The 18,978-nt window shown below is 40.8% G+C and overlaps 1 protein-coding gene across 13 annotated transcripts in view; it reads right to left on the bottom strand.

Moving 5' to 3' along the window:
- Nucleotides 1–18,978, bottom strand: part of DACH1 (dachshund family transcription factor 1) — a 519,671-nt gene that overhangs the window by 17,756 nt on the left and 482,937 nt on the right. The gene's annotated exons all lie outside the window — the stretch shown is intronic.

The raw sequence follows: 18,978 nt of genomic DNA, 5'->3' as shown, positions 1-18,978 counted from the left end.
AGGGTAAACATCGGGTTACTAAGCGTGGCCCTGCGCTTAGTAACCCGATGTTTACCCTGGTTACCAGCGAAGACATCGCTGAATCGGCGTCACACACGCCGATTTAGCGATGTCAGCGGGAGAGCCAGCGACAAAATAAAGTTCTGGCCTTCTTGCCCCGACCAACGACATCACAGCAGGATTCTGATCGCTGCTGCGTGTCAAACTGAACGATATCGCTAGCCAGGATGCTGCAACGTCACGGATAGCGATGGCTAGCGATATCGTTTAGTGTGAAGGTACCTTAATTCTTTGTAATTTGGAACAAAAAAACTAAGTGAGGGACACAACAGTATTAAGTCCATTTCTCCTAAACACATTCAGGTGAAGCAGTGTTGAGGTTGTCAGATGTAGCACTGAGTTGGTGGACATAGTGGACTCTGTTTTGCTGTGAGTTTTAGAATTTATAGCCTTGACCTTTGACATTTTTGCTATATTATTTTACTTGCAGATGCAAACAAAGGTAACATGCTTACTCCTTGAATTATAATCATCTTATAGACCTGCTTGCTTAAATTACTATGGTCTCATGAGAGTGACACCTTAAACACAAGCCTGAACGGTCCCATGTAAAAAAACACTAGCCTAATTTTTAGCATTCTGTCTGATTTTTAATGCATCTGTCCCCTCAACTTTCCACCAGCGGTCAAGTAACTCTGGTATTAAACACCTTTACATCTGGAGATATCATTATCTCTATAATATCCTGATTGTTTTCTCAATTTTCCTTATGTGCTTTCCAGTCAAGATTTTTATCACACTTCTTCACAGTTATTACAGAAATATAGGAAGTAAAAATAATGATAGATAAAATACTCACATACTTTAACCCCTTACATAGAACTGAGCACCTTTTTGGTTTTATATACAAGTACATCAGGGCTTTTCAAACATTTGCATAGTTTGTATTTAAACTATAGCCCCTTCTGCATTTCTATTGATAAAAAGATACTTATCTAGTCACAGCAACGTCACCTGCTACTTATCATCTATGTATATATTGCTACGAAGGCATCTTTTTTTTTGTTAAAAAGGATGTTCAAATTTCCAGTTCACTGAAGGTCCCAAACCATATCAGCTATTACCTAGCTGTCTCGGCTACTATTGGCTACCAGTCTATAGTCCTATTGATAATGAGTGGGACAGTGGGGCACATGCTCAGTTGTTGCTCTTCAGAGTCCCATTCTTTAACCAGTGCAGATCAGCAAGTTATCATCTATCCTGAGGATTAGCTATTTTAAAACTTTTTACAAACTCTTTTACTACATCGGAGCATAGATATAGGAGACACATGAGCAGCAAGCAGCAGTCAGGGGGCCAAAAGTGCCTCTGTAAGGGGGAAGACTGGGCTGTGGGTACCTGCGCAATACTGGGTCTGGAACTGCTGAGGCTGTGTCCAGTGTTGCAGGGGGAAGGAAATGGGAGCTGGACACGACCCATTACCTGGAGAGAAGTGGTGTGGTAAGCAGGGGGATGAGAGAGTGTAGCGTGGGAAAAGCCAGAGAGTTCCTGCCGGAGGAAGGAGAAGGCAGGGGCCGACTGCGCTCTGCGAAGTGAGGTGAATCGTGGAGCAGAGACCCGGGAGAGGTTTAATAAGGGCTCCTGAGTAGCAGCGAATGCACAGAGAGTTGGGCGCCAAGTGAAGCAGTGCAGCACGAGTGCACTGATAAACGAGCACCAGGAGCAATATCGTGGGGTGTGTATCCAGCAATCGGCGGGTGTGCAGTGGAGCACACGCTGAGTAGAGACTTGTGCAGAGCTTCACACCTCAGCTCTGCAGATTAATGGACTAGGGACTCAACGGGCAAAACGGGTGACCGCCCGTTGCCACCAGAAGTGGGACCGTGTGTTGGGCGGGGAAGCCTGAAGACGCAGTGTCGGCCTTCGTCGGTATTCCATCACCCATCGGACCACACATGACTAAAGGACAGCGGAGTCTAGATAAGTTGAATTTGATAGCAAGACTGTTGTGTTGTATCACAATTACACTATTTTCATCTGCTTTCCCCTCCTTATTACCTCCCTGTTACCTCCCTCTGTTATCTCCCTACGAGGAGTTTATTGTTGTAAATTAAACCGCACTCTCGTTAACCCTTGCTCTGCATCCCTGCGTTTCGGCATTCTTGTACCTGCTTACACCTCTACACATAAGAAGACCCAAGTATTATACAATTGTACACATGGTAAGTGGATGACCCTGTTACAGTAGTTGCATTGGGGCCAGTAACTTTCAGGTAGCCTAAAATACTTACATTACTGCCTCCCAAAAGAAAACAGTATTTATTAAACAATTGGAAATAATGACTTTTTAAATTTGCCAGAATACAAGACACATGCTGGTACTTATGGCAAATTATTCTCTGTGTATTTAACTAGCATGTGAGCATTTTTCATTACTAATCTTCATGGCTTACTCGTCTATGCGAAGCCTGCTTTTTTATATGGATGAGGTCAGAACAACCTGTATCAGATCATTTTGACGGTAGCAGTGAAACCAGATAAGTGTGTTGATGATATCTTAAGAATTATGAGTGCCAGAAAAATTCATAATTCATTTTGCTTGTTCAAGTAAAAGATACATAAGTCCCTTAAAATAAAGATTTATCAAACATGAAAATGAAATAATAATTTCCACCTGCAAGCTGGATACTTAAAGTTTTATTTATTCAATTTTAAAGAAGCAATGAAATAGAAATGTATTAAAATATGACATCACTGTCTCACTATTGCCAGCAGATGGCAGCAGAGCGATCATGTACGAATGAATGTCATTACTACTGGTGATTGTGAATGGAGCATATGCTGGGCCAAACACTAAGCATACAATTCTCAAAGAGTATACTTAGAAATGTGCTTTTATTGGTAACTAAATTTGTGAAAGTCGATATTGCAAAAGTCAATACATTACTGCTATCAGGCTCCCAGACAAGAAAAGAGTGCAGGAAGGAAAGCAACACAACTTTTTGGGGTCCAAGGGTCACATTGTCAAAATGATACACTTAAAGGGTCACAAAAAATTGACACTTATAGGGGTTGCCTCTGGTTCTTAAGTGGCTAAAACTACAAAGTGCTTGCAAAAATATTTTACCTTGTATTTCTAAATCTTCTTCATTCTCTTAAATGGAGGGATTTTTACATTTATAGTGTACCGCACAATGCCTAGGTTACCAGCCACCCTACAGTCCGTGTGTCTTGTTACCTAGGCAACAAGCGTGCGCCGATTGCAGGCTATGTGCTCTCGAGCCTACAAGCGCTGCTCTGAAGTCGGCCAGATCACTGGATATGGTCAGCTGCGGTGTGTCTGCATTTCCTCCATGCTGCGGAGGCAAAGCCGCCTGTGCGAACAGTATGAGAGAGCTCTGTTTGGACCAGCTGCGTGACTGTGTCTAAATTCCTTTAATGTATGCTGCATTATGTACGCTACAAATTTACCTTTTATAAATGCTTTATTCATGTAGAATTCAGTGTTCTAGGGCCCATTTAATCCCAAGACTGTGTGCTGCACAGAGTATACATTTTTTCTCCTTAAATATTTTTACCTATTTAATTTTTTCTTACCCATATTTAGTAACAATTATCACACACGGCCATATTTTAGACTATCTTATTCCTTTACAGCCAATACCACAGAACTCTACGCTCCTTAACGTGCCCCCAAATCCATCCTACTACGAGGGGCGATCCAAAAGTATTGATAATCAATACTAAACACAATGAATATAGTCAAAAATTTTTTTTATTTTTTTACATAGTCTACTAACAAGTCTATACATTTAGTCCATCTCTTTTCTAAACTTAGAATTCCCTTAGAAAAAAATTCTTGATCTTGACCCTCAAAAAAATCCCCAACAGCAGTTATCACGTCACTATTGTCATCAAATTTCTTGCCCAGGAGGTGTTCCTTGAGCCGAGGAAAGAGAAAGAAGTCACTGGGGGCTAGATCTGGCCTATAGGGGCGTGTTCCACCAGTTCAAAGCCCACTTCTTGAATGGTAGCCATGGCAACTGCAGCTTTGTGAGCCGGTGCGTTATCTTGGTGAAACAGCACTCCAGCCCGCAGTTTGCTGCGCCTTTTCTCCTTGATAGCCTCCCGCAATCTTCTTATTTGTTCTGCGTAGTAGGAGCCCGTAATAGTGGCTCCCTTCTCCAAATAGTCCACCATAATAATTCCTTCAACGTCCCAAAAAACGGGCGCCATAACCTTCCCTGCTGAGCTTGACACTTTGAATTTCTTCGGCGTTGGTTTGTCGGCTCGTTTCCACGTCATCGATTGTTGTTTAGTTTCGGGATCAAAGTGGTGGATCCAGGTCTTGTCCATGGTCAAAAAACGTGACAAAAAATTTTCCTTGTCTGCTTGGAACTTTTCGAGATTTGCTATTGAAATGTCAACTCGTTTCTTCTTTTGCTCGTCGGTTAACATTTTTGGCACCCAACGCGCGGAGACCTTTCTCATATGCAATTCTTTTGCAAGGATTCTTTGAATACTGCCATATGAGGTCCCTGTGACCTCAGCTACATGCCTGATAGTCACTCTTCGATCTGCCAATACAACTTCTTCAACTTTTTTCACGTTTTCTTCATTGAGGGACGTGGATGGGCGTCCTTCACGATGTTCATTTTCCGTCGATGTTCTTCCCAGCTTAAATTCCTTGGCCCAGCATGCAACTGTGGAATATGGAGGAGAAGAGTCCCCCAATGTTTCCACCAAGTCGCTGTATATGTCTTTGGTAGTCATTTTTTTCAAGCAGAGGTATTTGATGACAGCTCTGAGCTCGTTTTTTTCCATTTTGATGTTCACTCCTCGGCAGTTCATATTCAAATGAATGTAGCTCCCGGGAATCGTGGTCTATTTAAGTGATTTTTTTTTTCCTGGACTAGTGGGTACCTGAGAGAGAAGAAAACATTTTATTTTAATTTCTGTGTGCAATAGAAATAACCGATTATCATTACTTTTGGATCGCCCCTCGTATGTGTAGCATGGGACATACTTTTGGGGTCTTAGGAAAAGACTGGAAGGACAATAATATGATCTTTATAAATCACTTATTCTATAAAATAAGCCTTATAATACACTGTGAATGGTGGGTGTTCAGGTATAAAGTGATACAACAGAGGTATATTCTAGTTCTCATAGATCACATAACGAAGGAACAACTTCATTACCTGTAGTTTGCAAAACAAACATTTGTAGAGTTCCAGCTTTTCTTTTGTACATACAATACCAAATAACTGGCAATTGGGTCTATATTTTTTTATCTGTTTATTACCGACCAATATGTCGTGAGACCACTAGGGATGAACTGGATATTCGGATTTGTCGGGTGTAACCAAACTGTAGTGCAAAGTTCGGTTCGGGTACTAGAATTCTACCCTAAGTTGAACCCAAACCCCATAGAAATCAATGGGGACCTGAAATTTTGTGCTGTAAAATGGTCGTAGTAAGGGCTAGGGGGAACTCTCTTCTCTTGGAACTTCAAACACTAATACAGACTTCCAGGAGAAGTCCAAGTTCAGAGTTCAGCACCGGACTTTACAGTTCGGGTTCACTCATCTCTAGTAACCACCAATCTGACCATCAGTGCAATACATTGTAGAGTAGTAGTCAGTCTCCGACTTCCTCGTTGTACAATATACAACACTAGCTGGAGGCCCAATGCTATCGAATCGGAAGGGCGGTAATGTTATGATGGTGGTAGGCTTTGCAGCATTGAGAATCTCTCACCCCATGTGATCACCCACCTATCCATTCTCTTTCCACATGTGCTGACTTCTTCCGTCTGTGCTCTCTTCTTTGACCTGTCTACCCCATGTGCTATTTCCCTTGTCTGCTGTGTTGTGCCTTTGCTGCGTTCCTTTTATTGTCATTGGCATACTTGTTAGGAGGAGCCATGTTGGTGTTGATATTAGCTTTTTAAATGGGTTTTCCCACAAACAAAAGTTCATTTTTAAAAATTGTCTAAGTCTGACCGTGTACAGAACATGCCACAGCTCCTGGGCAGGGGAGGAAGCAAAAGACAATACTGATATTAAAGCAGGAGATCGCAGAGAATACATTTTGTGAGGTAAAATATAGTTTAAAAACAGTCAGTGAAATATTTTACCTGACAAAAGAAATCCTCTGTGATCCCCTGCTGTATTGTCAGTATTGTCTTTTACTTCCTCCCTTGCCCAGGAGATGTGGTATGCTCCGTACACGGCCAGACACAGAAAATTTTTAAAATGAACTTTCGTTAGTGGGAAAACCCCTTTAATGTGACCGGCTTCCTCTGCCTTTAGACACATAGTGCATCTGCTGCCGGGATCAGCCAAATGATTCACTGAGCCTGCGTGGAATTCGTGCAGGCACAGTAAATCAAGCCTTTGTCATCTTTGTGCAAACAGAGAGCGGCGGTCACCTTAAAACTGTGCATGCGCTTTTCCTGTATAAAGATGGCGGCGGTCAGTGAATCACTCGGCTGATCCCTGCGGCGGCGTGTTCGCGACGGTGTTCCGCTGGTGTTACCATGCAAGAGGCTGCATACAGCGTATACAGTGTGTGTGTGTGTGTGGTGTGTACGGCGTATACAGTGTGTATGTGTGTGGTGCGTACGGCATATACAGTGTGTGTGGTGGGTGCGGCATATACAGTGTGTTTGTGTGTGTGTGTGTGGTGCATACGGCGTATACAGTGTGTGTCTGTGTGTGTGATGCGACAGTGTTCCGCTGGTGGTACTGTGAAAGAGGCTGGTACGACCATCAGTTTCCATATTGGGACACCCATCACTTGGGTGTCCCAGTATGGCGGTCGGTGAACTTCCGCTGCTTGGAATTCTAGGATCCGGACACATCTGGACGGAACAGGATGCGAAGACATTACAAGTTAAGTATATATTAAGATTATGTCGCTGTAGTAGGTAAGTTCGTATAACAACTATCTGCAGTCATAGGACTTTGCTGTGTAAAATATTCTGCTTAACGAGTAAATGACCTCTGTCTGTAACGGCCAACATCCAATCCAATAACAGGGAAACCAGAGATGCACCAGATATGCTTATGGGGTCAATGCAATAGTCTGCAAACACTCTACCCATATCAATCAATACTTCTCAACCTACAAATAAATTATCGTATATACTCGAGTATAAGCTGAGATGGGCTGAAAAATGGGCTGAAAGTGCCCCTCTCGGTTTATACTCGAGTCATGGAAGGCGGGGGGGTCAGCGGGTGAGGGGGAGCGATGCCTGTCAAATACTCACCTGCTCCCAGTGCTCCTGATGAGGTCCCTGCAGTCCCACGGTCTTCGGGCGCGGCAGCTTCTTCCCCTGTTCAGTGGTCACTGGTACCACTCATTAAAGTTATGAATATGGATTCCACTCCCATAGGGGTGGAGCCGCATATTCATCACTGTAATGAGCGGTACCATGTGACCGCTCACTACAGGAAGAAGCTGCCGCTCCCGAAGACCGTGGGACATGCAGGGATCGCGTCTGGAACGCCGGGAGCAGGTAAGTATGTCATATTCACCTTTCCACGTTCTCGTCTTCCTGTCCTCTTGCTGTGACTGTTCAGGTCAGAGGGCGCGATGATCTATTAGTGTGCGCACCGCCCTTTGCCTGAACAGTCAGTGCGGAGAGACGGGACGCTGAGGAGCAGCGACGAGAGGTGAGTATGTCATTTTTTTTTAGTGCAGCAGCAGCAACATTACATGTGGCACAATGCATGGCAAGAACTGCATGGAGCATCTATGGGGCATCTATGGGGCCATCACTGCATGGAGCATTATATGGGGCCATAACTGCATGGAGCATTATATGGGGCATCTATGGGGCCATAACTGCATGGAGCATTATATGGGACCATAACTGCATGGAGCATTATATGGGGCCATAACTGCATGGAGCATTATATGGGGTATCTATGGGGCCATAACTGCATGGAGCATTATATGGGGCCATAACTGCATGGAGCATTATATGGGGCATCTATGGTGCCATAACTGCATGGAGCATTATATGGGGCATCTATGGGGCCATAAAGAACTGCATGGAGCATTATATGGGGCATCTATGGGGCCATAAAGAACTGAATGTAGCATTATATGGGGCATCTTATGGGGCCATAAAGAACTGCATGGAGCATTATATGGGGCATATTTTGTATGGAGCATCTTATGGGGCCATAAAGAACTGCATGGAGCATTATATGGGGTATATTTGTATATGGAGCATCTTATGGGGCCATAATGAACTGTATGGAGCATTATATGGGGCCTATTTTGTATGGAGGATCTTATGGGGCCATAATGAACTGTATGGAGCATTATATGGGGCTCTTGATTCAATATGGATATTCAAAAACACAACCTACTGATGCCTCAATTAATTTAACTTTTATTGGTATCTATTTTATTTTTAACATTTACCCGTAGCTGCTGCATTTTCCACCCTAGGCTTATACTCGAGTCAATTAGTTTTCCCAGTTTTTTGTTGCAAAATTAGGGGGGTCGGCTTATACTCGAGTATATATGGTAGTTTAAGCATAAAATAGTTAGTATGATAATACATTTTACGTCTAGATAAATCGCTTCCAACAAATTTTACTTAAAGTGTAATTAAACTTTCATTTATGTTATTTTTTTTTTCAAACATGGAAAGTTATGAAGCTTTGCAGATCACTGATTTTTTTTCATTTCAGTAAAAAAAGTTAAGTAAATGGCTTTCAAACCCCTGCTTTTCCCCAGTATAATTGTCTGCCATCGGGTGCATTGATATCAGAATATACACATTTGGAGTACAGATGATGGCAGTGAAAGGGTGTGCTCAGCATGTCTGTTTTTGTTTTACTAATTCTGGGGAGAGCTGCGGCAGGAGATTGTCCTGCACTACACTCAAAAGAGAAGACAGCTAATAACCCTTTAACTGCCATCATCTGTACTCCAAATGACTATGTTCTGTTATCAACACAAGTAAAGCGAGCAAATAGACTGGGGAAAAGCTGGGGTTTGGGAATGACTTACATGCATTATTTACAGGACTGAAGACAAATCACCTAAGAAAGTGATTTGCAAAGTGTCACAGTTTTAAATGTTAACTTATTATTTAATTTTAAATTATTTCCATCTGCTTAATCCTGCTAGATATTTTACTTGGAAAGGCAAGTTTAAGAATAAAGATCGGAGCAGGAAATATCAATTAAAAAAACATCAATTAAAAAAAATGTAGAATACGGATTAAACAGGCATAGATAAATAGACTGGAAGATATTATAGGATTAGTCGATGGTTTAACATTTTATTAGTGTTGTAAATGTAGATGGTTTATTTAGATGTCATTGTTAGGGATCCTCATACAAATTAAAATCAGCCCAATTTAACTGTATGGGGGTCTTCTATCTCTACCCCAAACATGATGACCGATTAGAGAAGGGTTGGAAAATTGGAATTTAAATGTGCTATTATTTTGTTTTCTTCCTAGATAAGCCACTCACAACAGTATCTAGGAGCATCTTTCTGCGCCCCCCATTGAAACCATATGAATATCAACCATATTGAGCGTATGCGTGTATAAGAGAGTCATGAGAGAGCTACTGGCTAAAAGAGCATTGTGTCAGCAGATATCTGTGATATGTATAAATAATGCATTATAATCGAAATATACAAATATTGAAATTATCGATTGGTAGAAGTGAATATTTGTTTCTCAACAGTTTATCAATATCTACAACATTAGTAACATGCTAAATTGCCCTAGAAGGAAAATAAACTTCTGCTTAAAAACAAGTACCATTTTGAATATTCCCGAAATGAAATTGTATCAAAACAAAAATAAACAGTTGTATACTGTAAGCTGGAGTGAAATGGTGCAGAAAGCATGATAATATGTTTGTTCTGTCGACATTTGAAGCTTAAAGAGGTTTTTGAGAAGACTTCAATTATAAAAACATTTAAAACACACAAAGTTGCACAATTTTTATTTTAATGAAGATGAGAAGTTCATTAAAGAAGATAAATATTTCATTAGATGTTAAATAAAACAAAGAGATTTTTTGGCTTCTCTCAGCACAAAATTCCTTTGAAAGATTAATTAATACATGCAAATTATGCAAATTAGACCCATGCAAATATTTTATGAAGACAATTAAGGGAACCATTAATTACTGCTTTTTTTGCTTCACTGAGATTCATTCATTTAATTTTAATTTCACTTTAACTGTTTTGATGTGTAATCTCGCAGCTAAGAACTTTATCTTTCCTAGTGGGTCACTTAAACGTATATACATTTCATCAAGTGCAAGGCAATACAGAACGTGAGGAAAGGTATTCTCCAGACCATGCTCTCTATTAAGGGGGATGTCTAGCGCAATACAGTCCTAGAAAGAAGTAAGCAGAATGAGAACGTGAGCTCATTCTTGGCTGAGGTTCAACTGCTGGAAAAGCAATTAATTTGCTTTGGCTGTTCTAATATAGGGGAATTAGAAAGTGTGACACAAGACAAATAGAAATAATTAGTTCTCCAAAATGATGTTCTCATTAATATAGTTTGAATATTTGAAATAATAATAGAAAAAATATTGTGCTATACTGCTTTATCAACATATTAATGCAGTGCGAGATAACACAATGTACCATTTGACTTCAGTTTGACATTAAAATATCTCTTTTCCAGGAGTGAGAGTGGCTCTAACTTGGCAAAGCTACTGAAGAGTGTTAATTATAATGTTATGGTTAGCATATAAATCAATCCTGAGTTGCATTATAATGTATCTAACAGTCATAGAAAGGTATTATTGGTGGGTGTTTTACAGGTCAGGAAGGAAGATGGGGCCCCATAGCACAAATCTAAATTCCACCCTTCATATTAGAATGGTGGGTTTGCTGCTCATAACAGAAGGGCTTCTTGTTTTCCATGCATGTACTTTCCACGCCACTGATTGGATAGGAAATCCTGTGCCAATGGGTATCAAGGAAGCTGAGACCAATAAGTTTAGGTACTTTATCTCTAAGGATCCCATAATAGGCAGGCACGCTCTACGGATCACCTTTTATTCATTTAAATTGTCTTCACTATATGTAGGGTAGTAAATGGCTGACTACTGTTGTATGGGAATTTCAGAAACAGGACTCATAGCACATGAGATTACAACCATTAGGGAATTTTCCCATCACAGATATTTGTGAAATAACCAAAAAATATGCCATAATTATCCACGGCTACGTCTCATGTCTATCTTGAAAACAGAATCTCTTTGTGCTGCTGGGAATCAATAAGGGGCTATACATTTTTGGCTCCCTACATTTACATGTAAAAGAGTGATAAAATATTGCAGAGAGCTGACCAGTGGATAAGGGCACAGCAGAAAACAGTATATACTGTAATTGACTCTTTATCATTCATTTAGTTAAACATTTTATAGGCTGGAAACCACCTCTACTATGTTACATCAATGCCTTACCTAACCCCTACAATTTATCTCCTTATTATGGGGAAAGAGAGACTATTTCTAGATAAACAATAGGTAATATTATTCCTAATTTCATTAGATGTAATATAAAAGTGCACTGCTTCATATGACACATTCAGTTCTGATTCATACTGTAATTCTTAGTTTGAGCAGTCTTTACACAAAAAATGTCTTGTAAAAGTGAAAATTACGATCTACATATAAGCATCAATTCTAGCCTACACAATCATGATTAAGGGTGCTTGGTCACCAGAAACGCGTTGATATCGCTTTTTATTTTTTGTAACTGCTGTTTTTATCCTCCACTGAATATATTTCCAAGTGAATAAAGAAGTTTTTTTCACTACCTCGTTGAGCTGGATTCCTCATTTCTTCTTTGTAATATGACTGTACATCCACCAAGTAGAACATAACCACACGAGTGTGTTCACATGTTAAGTATTTGCAGCAAATGTTTCTGCCACAAAGACCAAAGTGACTGCAGGAAAATGCTACAAAAAATGCATGATTTTCCCACATTTTTTATGATTTTTGACTTACGTTTTTTTCCCCATTCATTTGAATGTATGAAACACACTGCAAAAATCTCGACTATTGTATTTCCACCCATCCCTTGTAGATTGTGAGCCCTCACGGGTAGGGTTTTCTCTCCTCCTGTACAAGTCAGTGACCTGTTTCATTCAAGATTATTGTACTTATTTTTTGTTATGTATACCCCTTTTCACATGTAAAGCGCCATGGAATAAATGGGGCTACAATAAGAAATAATAAGTTCAGCACATGTGCCAGGCAAGGGATGTGCGTCAAACTGGCTAGGCCCAGAGCTGCTATGAGAGTTTGTCCATTATTGTACACCACCAGGCCGGGTTTGAGGTTTTCCAGCACTAACCACACAGCTGTCTGCTGTTTGATCCAATTCCACAACCCCTGTGTATTGTAGGATTTATCCCCCAAAAAGAAAAGTTTAAGAACAGCCTGCTGTCGTTTTCCCCTGGCTGTGCTGAAGTTGGTGGTGCAGGTCTTCCTGTGACCGGATGAGGAGGCAGTGGAGGAAGCAGAGTAGAAGGAGGAGGCAACCTGGACAGATGAACTCCAGCAATACTTCGTAGTGGTAGGACACGAGCTAGAACACCTTCCACCTCAGTCCCAGCAGCCACTACATTTTACCCATGCTGTAGATTTGAAAACAAAAAATTTGAAGCTTCAAATCTCAACCACCAAATTAAAAATAGAGCACTACTAAGTATCTAAAAAAATTCATTTTATTAAATATATATTAAAATAAAGTACATACAGGACAAATTAGCTAAGAACCCATACTAAAGAACACCAGCACAGGGCAACATAAGTACACAGGCCACATATGTGATAATACTGATTTCAAAAATTCAACCAGAGATCAGGACTATAATTAGCATTTGTCTTAGGCAATTCAGTACAGACAGTATAAAGTGCAAGATGGTCCAATTAAGTCAAAAGTTGAATGTGCATAACTTGCTACATATTGAATAGAAAAATATTTAGAAATGAGAGTCCTCAGTGGTTGATACCTTTTAATGGCTAACTGAAAAGTTGGCAACAAATTGCAAGCTTTCGAGACTACACAGGTCTCTTCATCAGGCAAATACTAAAAGAAATTCTGAAGAATCACATATTTATGCACAATATAGCACAGAAAAAAAGGAAAAACCATGGATAAGACAGGTGATATGAAGCAGAATTACCATGAGTGATAAACAGTTATGTCCATAAATTTTGGGCCAGTTCCTAGATAAGGATTGTTTTATTGTCCTCTGAATGGGGTCTGGTTTTGTTGTGATGACCCCTCATAGTCTGAGGGGGCAAGTTCCTAGGCAGCCCCCAAATCTAAGAAGCATCATTGTAAAGTACATCAACTAAGGAACTTGCCCCTCAGACTATGAGGGGTCATCACAACAGAACCAGACCTCAATCAGAGGACAATAAAACAATCCTTATCTAAGAACTGGCCCAATATTTATGGACATAACTGTTTATCACTCATGGTAATTCTGCCTCATGTCACCTGTCTTATCCATGGTTTTTCCTTTTTTTCTGTCCTATATTGTGCATAAATTTGTGATTCTTCAGAATTTCTTTTAGTATTTGCCTGATGAAGAGACCTGTGTTGTCTCGAAAGCTTGCAATTTGTTACCATCTTTTCAGTTAGCCATTAAAAGGTATCAACCACTGAAGACTCTCAATTCTAAATATTTTTCTATCTACTGGCTAACACGGTACCAAGATACATATCTTTCCTGTACATATTGAATAAAGTGTCTGGTGGCAACGTAATCCTCGTTAGGAGGGAAAGTAAAATGATCCCTCACAAGTACTAATAATCATTACACAGAGAATAAAGTAGTCTTACTTAGTAAGTAGAGATGGGCAAACCCAAACAGTAAAGTTCGAGGTCCGTACCAAACACCTACTGTTCGGGCATGGAACCCGAGAAGGACTTCACCAGGAAGTCTGTTTTACTATTTGGGTTTGGCACCCCGAACATCGGGTGTTTCTCGTGCTGTCATCTGCATGAGCGAGAGGGAGGATTCATCAGTTGGTGCCTGCGCTCTAACTAAATAATTTAAAAAAAAAAACAACGTTCCCCTGTATTTTTGATAACCAGATAGGCAAAACTGATAGTTGTAGGCTGGAACCCTCAGCTGTCAGCTTTCACAAGGTTGGTTATCAAGAATAGAGGGGTCCCCACGCCGTATTTTTAAACGAGTGGCAAACACTGGATACTCAGGCCCCCCATTCAAGTGAATGGGGTCCGGATTCGGGTACAGTTCTGATACCCAAACTGAACTTTTTTTAACTGTTCATCTGAATCCACCGGAACTGAACACTCAGGGGTTCACCCATCACTATCAGCAAGCTGTACCGATGGTGTGCTACTCAATTGGCCATTTTGCACTTGCACATCAGGATTATTTTCCTCTGCCTTTTAATAAGATTACACTGGCACCAGACAATTATTCAAAATTTAGCCAGTTTTGCATTTACTCAGCCAACTTTTGACTCAATTGGACCTTCTTACACTTTATACGTACTATCTATGCATGTTTTGCCTGAGACATATGCTAATTATCGTCCTCTTCTCTGTTTGAACTTTTGAGATCGTAATTATCCCATATGTGGGCTCTATACTTATCCTGTCCTGTGTTCTCTAGTCCTGTTTTTAGATGCCTTATCCTATCTATACTTTAATGTGTCTTTAATAAAAATGAATATATAGTATATATTTTTAGATACTTAGCAGTTCTTTATAATTTGTTGGATAGTATTTGGTATTCTAAAGGCATATCTCCCGTGATGTATTTATGCATAAAGTGACCTCCTGTGACCCTAATGTTGGTATTTATTAAGAGTTTCAAATCTACAAGGAAAACATAAGTAACATGTGCATGAGATTTTAGAAACCTCATTCACTATGCTGTGTGACATGGTCACTGGTGCAGTACATGAGGGGAGATATGTGTCACAAAGGTTGCTTTTCTGCATAATGTGAAAGCTAAAAGTGTTTTCTCCAGCATGATATGTGCTGAGAGCAATCCAGTCGCTATATGGGCATGGCTTTTACAAGGGGGAAGGTCAGAGATGGGCGGGACGCTTACCCACCATTTCTTGACCTCCAGGGTGTGACTCGAGGGAGTTAAATGATCAGCAATTTTTTTTCTCTGTCTGGGCGTAGTATGGAGGAAGGAAGCCTCCAGACTGCTAGCTCCTGCGAGAGTTGCCATATATGTTGTGCCAGAAGTACTGGGCAGGACTTTGTATGAACTATTTACCGTATTATTCTGACCATAAGATGCACTTTTTTTCCTCCAAATTTGGGAGGAAAGTGTGGGTGCGTCTTACGGTAGGGATGTAACTTGGGAGGGGGCAGCAGCGAGTGGGATTGCACTGGGAGGCAGGAGGCAGAAAAATATCCCTGCCGGGCTCCAGGAATCAGTGCTGGGAAAACCACATGGTCCCGATCATTAAAGTGCAGTGAATATTCATTAGCTGCTTCCCCGCCCACCTGTCAGCTGAGTGGTGAGTTGGGAGCAGCAAATGAATACTTCACAGGGACACACATGGTTTCCCCAGTGCTGGATTCCTGCAGCAGCTGGGGAGATCTGTGTGTCTGGTGGAGGAGGGGGCAGCAGCAGGGGCCACAGGGGACAAGATCACTGCATACCTGCCTGCTGGGGCTGTGCTGGATGCTGAGTGCTCTAGCACAAGGACCTGTGTGATGTCATGAAGAGGGCATGCTGGAGCATCACATGGCAGCACAGAGCCCTCCCTCTTCTGATGTCATCACAGGTCCTGCAGACACCACACTGCAATCTGCAAGCTTACTCCTGTGCTGTGGAGAGTCAACAAGAGGGAGCGCTCTGTGGTGTCATGGGATGGGATGCTCAAGTGTCATGATCCCAATGGCAGGGGATCACAAAAGGACAAGCACAAAAAACAAAACAAGCTCTAGGGTGATGGAAACTGAGCTGACCGCGATCCTGAACCTAAACACACAACTAGCTGTAGCCGGGGAACGTGCCTACGATGATTCCTAGACGTCTCGCACCAGCCGAAGGACTAACTTCCCCTATTAGAAGAAACACAGACCTCTCTTGCCTCCAGAGAAACACCCCACAGAAATAGCAGCCCCCCACATGTAATGACGGTGAAATGAGAGGAAAGCACATACGTAGTTATGAAAACAGATTCAGCAAAATGAGGCCCGCTAAAGCTAGATAGCAGAGGATACAAAAGTGAACTGCGCGGTCAGCGAAAAACCCTACAAAAAACCATCCTGAAATTACTTGAACTCATGTGCCAACTCATGGAACATGAGGAGTAATATCAGCCCACTAGAGCAACCAGCAAAAAGGAATCACATATCTGCAAGCTGGACTAAGACAAAAATTAAGCAAAACGTGGAACAGGAAAATCAAAAACTTAGCTTGTCCTGAAGATTACAGAAGCGGGAAGCAGAGGTAACAAGACACACTGATTACATTGATAGCCGGCGAGGGAATGACAAGAAAGCCAGGTTAAATAGGAAACTCCCATATCCTGATAGAACAGGTGGACACCAGAGACCGCAGAAAACACAAATCACCCAGTACCATCTGTAACCACCAGAGGGAGCCCAAAAACAGAATCCACAACACTCCAGCATTTTACCTCACCACAGTGTGGCTGGCTGCCACAATTAAAAGGTTAGTCACTACAACACACAATAAAGCACTCTGCCACTCCTGTGGTGAACTATAACTCTCAGCATGCCATAGGATCTGCAGGACATTCTGGGAGCTATAGTTCTCCCATGGGTTCTTAAGGCAACACTCCAGTGTTATTTTTCAGTGCTGGAGTGGTGCTTTAAATATTAGCCCTGTGCCCCCATTCTTATACTCACCCTCCAGCATCTTCATACAGTACTTTACAGCCACCACACTGGTCCTGTAGCTTCTAACATAATAACATACTATTATATATAATAACAACACATATAATAGTATGTTTATGTTATTAAATATTTTACCACCTTTTTTGCTTCAAATATTTTTTTCCCTATTTTCCACCTCTAAAACCTGGGTGCGTCTTATAGTCCGGTGCGTCTTTTAGTCCAAAAAATACGGTACTTTCTTTTGAGCTAGACAGGCTGTTTTTCTGTTACCAGTTTGGGTTTTTGGTTTATGATGCAATAAACCACCCAGAGACTTTAACCACATGTGTTCCTGTGTCGACCTCGAGGAGCAGCTAAATGAGCCGACCTTCCACAGCTGGTACTGAGAGAACAAGCCCTAAAAGTGTATTCATATACAGTACTTAAAAATCCCTCTTAACATATGTGATACATATTATTTTTCATGAGACATGATAATATGGAATCATGCCTTTAGGTAAGAATAGTTACAACATACGTCGTTTCAAGGAACACTATGTCAGCAAAGAGTCTTGTGTGCCCCGTAAAGTCTTCCACACACAACTCTGCCATGTCTATGCGACTTTAAATGTAGGAAGGTTACATAGTTTTCTGATTACAAAGAATGTGGTCTTTTTCAATATTCGGTTGTACTCAAATATTGATATAACAAAAATACAAAAAAGTCCTTGTTTTTTCATTTCCTTTCATCTGAATACACAGATAACATATTTCCTTGTCAGTCAAGTGTGATCAATATTCAGTCACAGAATATCAAAACTCTCTGATTGTAAAGTTACTGATTTACAATTATTTTTTTTAGCAAGCATGAGAAACAGAAAAAAATCTATGACTTGGACATTGGAATTTATTTCAGCACCATAATAAATATTCTTTTAATTTACACCCTAATGCAAACCATTAACATTATTAATAAGGTTTGTGCAGGCTTATCTCAAAATAATCATGAAAAGTAAATCCATTAATTGACTCCCACATGTAAAGATGTTCATGGGAAGTTCAATTAAAGGAAACCTTTCAGCAGATTTTTAGTAACTAAAATGCAACATTAAGGTTTATAAAATGTGTAGTAAACATAAATAAATAAAATGGACTACGCTGAATGCTAATCGCTTACGTGAAGACATCACAATAGTTCTGAATGGCAGAGGAGACACGTTATCCCTGCAGTTACCCCTGACATTGAAATTCTTACATCAATATTAGCTTTGTAGAAATCCCACACATGCATTGTTTTTAGTCCTACAGGATCTCATAAATGTGCATTTTGCAGAAAAAGCCAAGAATGTACTGATGACTTCACTACACATGCCCAGAGTGTACACGTGAACAGAGCATGTGCAGGATCTAATTTCAGCTGGTGATGACCTCTGAAGCCCATTGAGAAATCAACCAGAGAGATGTTGGTGTGGTAAGAGCAGGGATACCTTGGCTCTCCAGCAATGCACAGATGACTCCAAGTAAGCAACAATTCATGCAGTTTATAGGTTGAATTTCTGCATAATAGTTACAGTATTGATGTGAGTAGGGCATGCTCACCACATTATTTACAAGCCTTGGGGCATCATAAAAAGAGTTTAATCACTGAACCGTAACTGTTAGATGCCTTTTATTTTTTGGAGATTTATCATTCAGCATACTATGCATCCTTGTTTTATATAATACCCGGGATTGTCCAAGATTTAGGTATTGATGACTGAACCATAAGCTTGGTCATCAGTATTAGATTAGAGTGAGTCTGACACTCTGCACTCTCACCGCGGTGCAGGATGGGACACCACACCTCCACACACTGTGTAGATGCTGCAGCTCAGTGACCTCAAAAATATCAAAATCCTAAAAATCCTTAAGAGTGTATATTTTATCTAAATGCAGGAACTTAGACAATCCCAGGAATCATCCATCACTGGGAAGTGGCAGAGTACAACACATTTTTATTGTATCACTTAGTTCAGAAGTAATAAGTCAAGCCAAGCTCATTGTAATAGCTTTCAACCCTGGTCAAATTAGGGGACCTTAGCACAGGGCATTTTTTATGATGTCCATATATTC

The sequence above is a fragment of the Ranitomeya imitator genome, chromosome 3 (genome assembly GCF_032444005.1).
Source record: "Ranitomeya imitator isolate aRanImi1 chromosome 3, aRanImi1.pri, whole genome shotgun sequence".
NCBI lineage: Eukaryota > Metazoa > Chordata > Amphibia > Anura > Dendrobatidae > Ranitomeya > Ranitomeya imitator.
This window is presented reverse-complemented; position numbering and strand designations above follow the sequence as displayed.